Here is a 9,732-nt window from a genome sequence, read left to right as displayed (position 1 = left end):
ATGTGTGTGTGTGTGTGTGTGTGTGTGTGTGTGTGTGTGTGTGAAGAGAACGTTAGGTAATTTAAAATGATTGATTTCAAGGTGAAATCATAGCTTACAAATAATTGTTTATGAAATCAAAGTTTAGAAATGAACATGGTACAAGCTTTAGTATGAATTTAGTATGTTATATTGTGATGGTTATTGGCTGTGGTACAAGTGACAGCCTGGGAGGCACTTCATCATCCAAACCTAGCTTGGAGTACATAATAGATGAAACTATGATTATTCCATTTCAGCATTTATGGATCTCAAAATTAGTGGATATGACTATGAGATTTATCACAAGAAATGCAAAAAAATATAGGATCACCTTAAAAATTCTTGGGCACAAGATTTGCAAACTCAACAAGAATTAACTAATGTTCTTACTAGTTATACTCCAGTTGGAAATGGACAAAAGTTAATAAGGAGCGGGTGACCATGTTTTAAAACTGGATCAATTCTTGAATTAGTAAAAATATTGGTTTAAAATTCAATAGTCCACCTATGGTATAACTATGGTTGAATCAATGTCAAATAAATTACTATAATTTTACATTTGTATCGAACATTTAATATAAAAAAATATTAATAAAAACAATAGCATTAGTAAGAAAAGAAAAATCATCTTCAACAATCAACAGAAGAGAAAATTCAAAATTTTATTCATCAAAAGTATGGTAAGAAAAGTGAAGCATATCCTGCAATTGGAAGACCAAAATGGGAACTTGATAAATGATAAAGTACTTTTTTTTTTAAACCAAAGATAAATGATAAAGTACTCGATAAATGATAAAGTGTCTGTTTCGATTTGCCAATATAATCAATTCTTCCTACCAAAACCATGGTTTTGGTAAAAACAAAAAAGAAAAAAGAAAAGAAAAGACCAAAACATGGTTTTGTTAAAAACAAAAAAGAAAAAGAAAGAAAAAACATCTCATTTTTCTGATAATCAATTTTCCTCCTAGAGCTCCATTTTACCTTAAACAGTCTGTAGCTACTTTTCACAATCAATTATTGCATTTGGCTCCATTATTATTTGTCAAAATTTTCAATCTACCAAAGATACCCTTTAGTCTCTAGGAAAGGATGGCGCACTTCTTGCTACCTGAAGAAGGTAGTGTTCAAACAGGATTTTTCAAAACTACTGACAAAATAAGTATATGCATAAAAAGTAAAACTATGGGATCTTGAAATTAAAACACAGCAAATGTTGATGAAGATTGATATGCAGAAAATCTTAATAATATTATAATGTAATATAATTTAAATTTTTATAAAAAAATTCTTCTACTTTTAATATGATTTTCAAATATAACTTTCACAAGCAATCATATATATGTTAAATATTATATAAATGTTAACTGGATCACTATTATCCTATTTTTTGTTAAATAGAATTTAACAAATTTAATAATATAAGATACAATTATATTATTATTTATATCTTAAAAGATAATGTTCTTTATAGTAATTGTACATTTAAAATTGATTATAAGTAAATTATCCAAACATATTTAATTATGCCAAAATCAATTTTATAAAAATAATATCTAAACATGATTACGTTATAACATACTCCCTCCGTCCCTATATATAAGATATTTTCTAGAAGCTTATTTCATCACTAAATATAAGGGGTGATAATAATATTTTTAAATAATTAAACAATTTTACCTTTGTCTTGAAAAATGAAATAAATCATTAATTGTATGTTTTCCTTATCACTATTGTGATATTAATTATGATATTATTAGGGGTAAAACTGAAAAATTCATTATGTTTTTATATAAGTTTAATTAAATAACAAACTTTTATTGGTATGCGAGATTCAATTAAAAACAATTTATATATAAGGACGAAGGGAGTAATCAATTATAATTAAAATTAATTGTATTAATTAATTTTTTTCACAATCAATTATACTCAACTAAAATCTAAACAGGCCCAAACTAAGGTACAATACAAGTTAAATTTACATGTATCAAAATGTACAACATGCTAGCCTTCTCATGTATGCACAAAATCTTCTGACATGATAGTTAACAATGAATACCTGGCCTTAATGGAGATTTTGCCTCCCTCTATATAGAGTTTGGCTCCAGTGACAACCCAATATCCAGGCATGTCTTCCGGACCCCTAACCTTTTCCTTCGTATCCACAAATCTGAGCACTTTTGGGGCCTTTATTGGAACAGGTGCCTCAATACCAGATTCACCCTTGTAAATTATTGGTTTTATGGTATCTTCAATACGCTTTTCATTCTCAATCACATGATGCAGTTCCTTGGTCAGCATAGTGCTCATCAATGCTGAAAAGAACCCTGACTTTCGAAATGGAAATGAAGAACCATCCCATTCTGATCTGTGAATTTTCGCAGATTCTACTAGGGAAAACTCAAGCCTCAAGAAAAGAACTTTTCTCCCTTTCACATGCTTGACCTCAAGCCAAGCTTTCGTTACAATGACTGGGGGCTCATCGTCAAGAGAACTATTGTACAATACCGGTGCTGTGTAGACATGTGTAGACATGTGAAAACGTTTTCCACTTCACCGGTTCAAGGTAGGCTTTATCAATTGGCTCATCATCATATTCACAACCAAGATCACAAGAGATTTTAAGGATTTGGGGAAGATTTGAAAGATGCTGAAGATGGATAGCCAGATGATCAGTCTTTCTGCCTTCCAAGAACAAGCGAATGCCCATTACAGGTCGATTTCCAGAGTCAACCTGCAAATTGTGAAGTTAGAAAGCAGAAAGTTAGGCACAAAAACACTGTTTACAGTTATAATGGACATTATATAAAATATCAACCTTGTTTTCTGTGAGTACCTTCTTTTCATTATACCAAACATGGCTTTAAGAATGTTTGTGGTCGCATCTTCTAGTTAAAGGAAACTTAAGCATGTAATGAGACCACAAACAATCTTAGGCGTGAACCTCTTTACGGTGCTTGGTGGAGGATGTGGAATTGCCATAATGGAATGGTAAAACATACCAAGCATAAAGATACAACAGTGATTTCCCCTCCTTTTTGAAACATAAGCTTACCCAACCTTTAGTTTGAACTTTTAATAATTTATACTAAATTACCTTTATGGTGTTAACATAAAGCTTGAATCCATAGTAAACTGGAGTGATGAAGGCGCTATTTGAAACTATTTTTATTTTATTGTTTTGAAAACTGGTGTTCTGTAAAATATATTATGAGAGTAAAAAAAAATAATAAAAATATGTGTTTTTCTCTTTTTTTTCTTATTCTCCAAAACAATAATTACAGAACACCTAAAAGTTGTTTTCATTTTTCTGTTCTCCAAAACAATATTTTTTTTTTTGTTCTCCAAAATATTTTTTGAAAACACGTTACCAAATAATTTTTTTTGTTATCTTGTTCTAGAGAACAGAAAAATGTTTCCAAAATAGGTTTCCAAACAGGCCCGAGATTTTGTTCTTCTTACGTCAAGGACGAAATCCAAGAGGCAGATCATCATACAATGGAGACCATTGCCGAGGCAACTGAAATTCAAGAAATTGACGCAGTTCTTCTATATGGGGTTTATCTGCATCAAACAAAAACACACGTAACACTCACACAAGATAAATCACATCATTTAAACCATAAATAAGACTATTCTTATCCTAACTTCACGTATCAAAAATCAGATTTACTGGTATTAGGAAAAAAACCGTAAATGATAATCATCACAGGAAGGGCACAATTTTATATCCGGTTCAATCCAATCCGTCCTCCATGGCTTGATCTGAATGTTTCAGAGCAACTCTAAATGAATCGTGCAGGAAATTATTTGAGATTACTTGCTTGAATATGCGTGTAAACGAATCTATGATATCCTGATAGAATTGGAGTTTAATGCTGCATAGGAACCCAGTATTAATGTATATAAAAGTGAATGTGAAAGGATTGAAAATGAGTAATTATCGTAAGCAAGCTTGCTAGGAGGTCAATGGATAAATGCTCCCTCAGGTTCATTCCCTCCTTGAATAACATTTCTATCTCAAATATGGGATCAATCAAATGGAATTAAATGCAATGCCAAAATTATAATCTTCATTCACAATAATTACATTTTCCATCTCCTCAGAACAATTACTAAGTAGTCAAAATCAAAACCTTTCCCTTTATCTTTTCAAGCGCACACCAAACCAGGTAATAGGTTTCCTTGGATTCAAGAAATGCAAGATAAATCATGATCCATCAGTTAACTAGGTTAGATAAGTTACAGAACCTCAGATTTGCCACCATGCACAGAAATTAACCACAATAACTTAGCAGTGAAATTGAAAACTGAAATTGAAAACTATATATGGACATTTAAATAGGCCATAAGGAAATGTGTACTCACATCTAAGATAAATTCATTGCGTGGCTAAGGATCCCATGGCATGAGCTGGAATTTAGTAGTGAAGTAATGGGGACAAACAGTATTAATATGGCATCAGGTGATTGATATAAGTAGAAAGCCACTCTTTATGTTGCTGGTGAACACCAATAATACCTCCCTTTCGAATAGAGATGTTTATGAGATCCTGTATGAAATACATTTGAATAACACAATTCAAAGGTGATAGCAGCACAATGGTTGCATAATACGTTGAAGAAGCATAGTAGTTGAAACTAATACCAACCTCATTGGTTAAGAGACCTTTTACAATTGGTCTAACAGTTGCAGCAAGAGCTACGTCGAGCTTCCATGGCTCATCTCTGTCATCCTGCATTAAATTAAAGAGATGTATATCAAACTATAACGTCCTCACAAAAATTAGCAACAACGTGGAATATAAAAATGCAATTGTGCATACGTAATTTTGTACACACACAAGTATAGCAAAGCAGTGTAGTCTTATTATCAACAAATCAATCAGAAGAAAATATCAACATATTTTTCCTTCCCCTTCACCACAATGACTTCATGGTAATTAAGATTAAATTCATAGTTTTATTATCGGTAGACCAAAGGGGTAAAACTATCTATAAGATAAACTATGAAATTGTTCAAAAATTCATTATGCTAAATCACACTGCAAATGAGATAAAAAAAATAAATTAGATGCTGGGTTTGAATCATGAAGAGGAGCAAATAGGTGTGAGGAAACTCAGATAAATGTTGGGACAGACTACTTGTATTTAGGACTTAATTTTGGTAACATAGTTATCTACGAATAGCATCCCTGAATCGCAAGCTGCATGAGATAATAAAACAAGTTTAAGTCATGAACGTAAGTGACATATTAAATGGAAGAAAAAAAATTCTAATAAATGTTGAAGAGAGTTTGCATGCTATTGATGTCCAAGCAGAGAAAACTATCCTAGGCAAGTCGATAAATGCATAGGAAGCACATTCAAAAGCATAAGGGATTGATATCCCAAGATTCTATCTCAATGATAGGATCAACTAATAAATAAGATTCTTCTGGCCAAAAAATTAAATTATAACAATAATTACAAATAATAACTAGCAATCTCTAATAGTAAGGTGAAAACATACATGGTCTGGTCCCTATCTTACAATGCACCACTTCTTTTTTTTGGAGGAAAAACAAGTATTATAGTAGGGTGAAAACCTACATGATCTGGTCCCTTTATTCTTTGTAAGTTCTATATTTGCAAGAAATGCCCATGTTAGGGTTTTAAAATCCATTTACAAAAAAGGAAAAAATTCAGCATTTATGCACTGATGAACGTTCTTTTATCCTCTAGACCAATTTAGGGTAGGATCTATAATTATATATAAAGATTGCATATTTGTAGTTTTAACAAGTCTACGTGGAAATCTCAGCATGTTTTTCATGCAATACTATAAAAGAATTGATTTGATATGGCTATAATAACCTAAAGATATGGTCAGAGTAATGAACACACCTTGTTCTAGACCAGGACATCTCACTAAGTGATTTTAGATCTATAGCCGCATTTGGTATTAACAAAGGATTTTTGAAGGAATGAGAACAAGAAATGTGCGAACGGAATCAGAATGGGAATAAATTAAAAAAAATTGGTATATCTGCATTCTGTCACACAGAATCTTTGTCTTAGATTCTAAAACAAACTAGCATGCAAAATTGATAGCCTGCTACTAGTATGGAGGAATGGGAGTAGTTATCAATGGGAGATATGACAATCATCTATTTCAAGACAGACTAAAAAATTTAAAATACAATCCTGTAGCTTAATGGGGATGCATTCTTTTCCAAAGTATATATAATCCTTTTTAGATGGCTAAAAATAATGGTGATGCATTTCTTCTGAACCTTGAATGTTACTAATGTTTCAGTTTGATCAGCACTGGAACATCTATTCCCATCCTCAGAAAACCTCTTATCAGCTTCTTTCTTAAGTAATTTCTGCACTTCAGCGGGTTGAAGATGTGATCCTCTTAACTGCTTCACAAGAACAGCATCCTTACCTCCCATCTTCACCCCAACAACAATATGGGTACCATATTTCTCAAAGAACTTGAAGAGATCTGTTATTCAGTGCACCGTTCAGGCCAAATGAAACTAAATGAATGAAAGGTAGAAGATAAAATAAGGCTTTTCAATCAGAAACACCTATAGAATTATATTTTTTAAAAGAAATTCAGGTCGAATGTTGGATTGAAAATAATAGTTCATTGACTTGCACGTAATAAAATGTTGAGAAAATTATCAAATATTAAAGTCAGATATTGAAAGTGAACCTCATCAGGTTGTAGGTCTATTGACTAGAATTTCATGTTCAGGTGTCAAACTGCATTTCCATGATTGCTCAGACACTAGATAATTCACACTAGATAATTCTATGGTCGAATCAGAAATATGAACATAACAATATTTTTTCCCAAATTGTAGTGATCTATTGTTCAAATGATGGTTTACTTCAACAACAACAACAATAAAAGTAAAACTAGTAACAAATCAACTATAGTATTAATAGAAATCAAAGAAATGACTGAAGGTATAACAACAAGAAAAACAAAAGCACTTACTCAGCAAGGGCAGCAGGGTTCCATCAAACAGGCACTTGGTTTTTCACAAACTCAGAGAGCCCTACGAGGGCTCTATCTAACTCAACACTATACAAAATTATGAACCAACCATCAAATGCAAGGCTTTAGTGGAAGCTGCATCTTTCTTCCAACTGTTCCTCATGTCAAATATGGCATTGAATAAACCAGATGGAACCTTCCATGATAAAGATAGTTCTAAATTGCATTGTTCAGACACCTGCAGCAAGGAGGATTTGGAAGAATTTCCATGATCTAAATTGCACCAAATTTAGATAATAAGACACGTGTTAATTGACAGGGTATATCTCTCAAAAATTACATCCGTACAAGCATAACTCCATGCAAGTTTAAACTAGAAAATTAAATGATTTTTTTTTTTTTGAAATCATATATGGATACTACCAAAAAAAAAAATCAAAGGTGATACTAGCGCAAAGTTGTTGAAAGAAAAAATAACATAGATAAGAGACTTATGACTTTTATCTCATTGGAGAACTTGAGTGATTACCTGATAGCAACTTCAACCTTAATCTAGTTAGGCTGGTTTTAAAAAAAAAAAAAACCCTTAATCTAGTTAGAAATTGAAGGAATGTGTGAATTACTTCCCTTGAGGTTTATTTTTCCTTTTTTTTTAATGTAGATAACCTGAGGTTTATAAAATTTTACAAATATGCTATCTGAAGGTAAATTACGAGCATGTCCCAATTCAAATATTAAAAATACCACTTATGCAATTTATAGCTAAAATACTATTCTAACCTCTTATGCCATGTCCTCCTTTACGTAAAAATGAGTAATAACATAATCATGTGTCGCAGCCGGGGCCACTAAAGTATTTTTCATCAAGTATTGAAGTTATTTGATAAAAAAATAATATCAAAATTCAACACTTGAGTGTTTTGCATTGAGAATACATAAAATGTGGAAACTCTAAATGATTGTCTCACTGCTGCTGAAGTATCATTGGTACTGCAGTAATTTTCAAAACAGACAATTACTCTTCAACATATGAACTGTACCCTACCTTCAGATGCTAGGACATAAAGGCAAAACCCCAAAGTACAAATACTGTTTGTGTCCAGAAAACAGGAAACAATGTTATTTGACCCTTGAAGAAGGGGTGCTTATAATAGTTCAAAATTACAAGCGATATATATGCCATTAATTCTCTTTTGGGATCATTTAAGACACGTTAATTGAAATAGGTTAACTAATACCTCTTAATGAGTAATGTCCCCGGTGTCATACTTCTATCAAAATCCTTGGTCCCATTATGAATCATCCATGTAAGAACTTAATACCATCAACCAACAGCAAATGAACTCATAGTCATTAGTCCCTATCCCTGTTTGGTCTAAATGGTGGAAAAGTATTTTCTTTTCTCTGTACCAAAATGTCTGTAATTAATCAATAATATTGTTATCATATCTTCACATTCATTTCTTTCCTTTTTTATCTCTTCACAAATACCTTATCTTCATACGTCCACTTCAATGCAAATTGGCAACACATACACCCCTACGAGAGACTCAGTTGTGTTTTTGTCAAATTGCTACAAAATAAATGATTTGGCACTATCTTATCTAAAAGTAGTAAATGCTATAAAAGTAAAACCAAAAAAGTGTAAGCTTAGGAAGCTATAGAACATGTTGAGGAAGTTGCCTGATGGAAGGAAAGAACTTGGGAGGAATCTCTGAGGCTTTCACCACGATGGCACTTGACGGAAGCAGAAACGTTGGGAACAATAACGCCGCCGGGGAAGGCAAGCTCCTTTGTCCGATCACTGGGAAGGTCGACGATTCTGGCCTAGCATCCCGATAAACGAACATCCCTGGAAACATCGTATCCCAATCCCATCGCAGCAACCGCTTTTTTTGCTGCCGATTGCAGATCCAAGCCTCCATTCCTTAAGTTCAGCATTCTCACTTTCCCTAATTCATTGACGATGATCCAGGCCAGAAGTGGTCAACCAAATTTTCTGAGATCATCGCTGGCCCCGCCGGGAAACTCCATTTATGCGGGACGGAAATTGCACCTTCTCTTCTCTTGCCAACTTCCATGACTTGGCTCTGTCCCAATAGCTGCATTTGCCATGTTATCTCTTCACTGGACTCCAAACAAGCGTGGGAACTTGGAAGGCAAAACAAAACCACGGTTATTGACTCATTGCCCAAACCATGTTTTCCTTTGATCAAACAAGAGACCATTTTTCATCAAAACCACAATTAAGCCTTCAAGGAGATGGCGCGATGCATTCTACACTTATTTTGTAGTATTATTACCAAGCACAAAATAACTGCTCGCCAGGCGCATGATATTTTAAGTGAAAAATTCATTAAATAAAAATGAATATAAAAAGATGATATAAATTTAGAAACAATTAACTATTTAAGAAAATAGAGGAACTTATCTTAGCAATCACAACTTTCAGATTCCAACGCAGTAGAACGGATTTGTTTGCATATATGGGATAATGTTAGTTATTTTAAATTTATATTTAAGATTTGGGCAAGTTCACGAATTAATCATTGTATCATTTTTAAAATTAACTTTTTATTAACTAGAAGGACTACATTACATTATTTTTAAAAATTAAGGGAGAACATTATAAAAAAAAAAATGAATTTAGAGTTCTAGATGTAACCTATAATTTAGGAGTCTCCTTTTTTCCTATGATGTTTAACTAATTTTTCTTCCTCTCTT

The 9,732-nt window shown here is 32.6% G+C and overlaps 1 pseudogene; it reads right to left on the bottom strand.

Moving 5' to 3' along the window:
- Nucleotides 1–1,894: 1,894 nt before the first annotated feature.
- LOC129286529 (MACPF domain-containing protein NSL1-like) lies at nucleotides 1,895–9,341 on the bottom strand (annotated as a pseudogene).
- Nucleotides 9,342–9,732: the final 391 nt, after the last annotated feature.

Source organism: Prosopis cineraria, unplaced genomic scaffold (assembly GCF_029017545.1).
Source record: "Prosopis cineraria cultivar Desert tree isolate PC_DT_omini unplaced genomic scaffold, ASM2901754v1 PC11, whole genome shotgun sequence".
NCBI lineage: Eukaryota > Viridiplantae > Streptophyta > Magnoliopsida > Fabales > Fabaceae > Prosopis > Prosopis cineraria.
The sequence above is the reverse complement of the archived record's forward strand: the minus strand, read 5'-3'. Positions and strand labels throughout refer to the sequence as shown.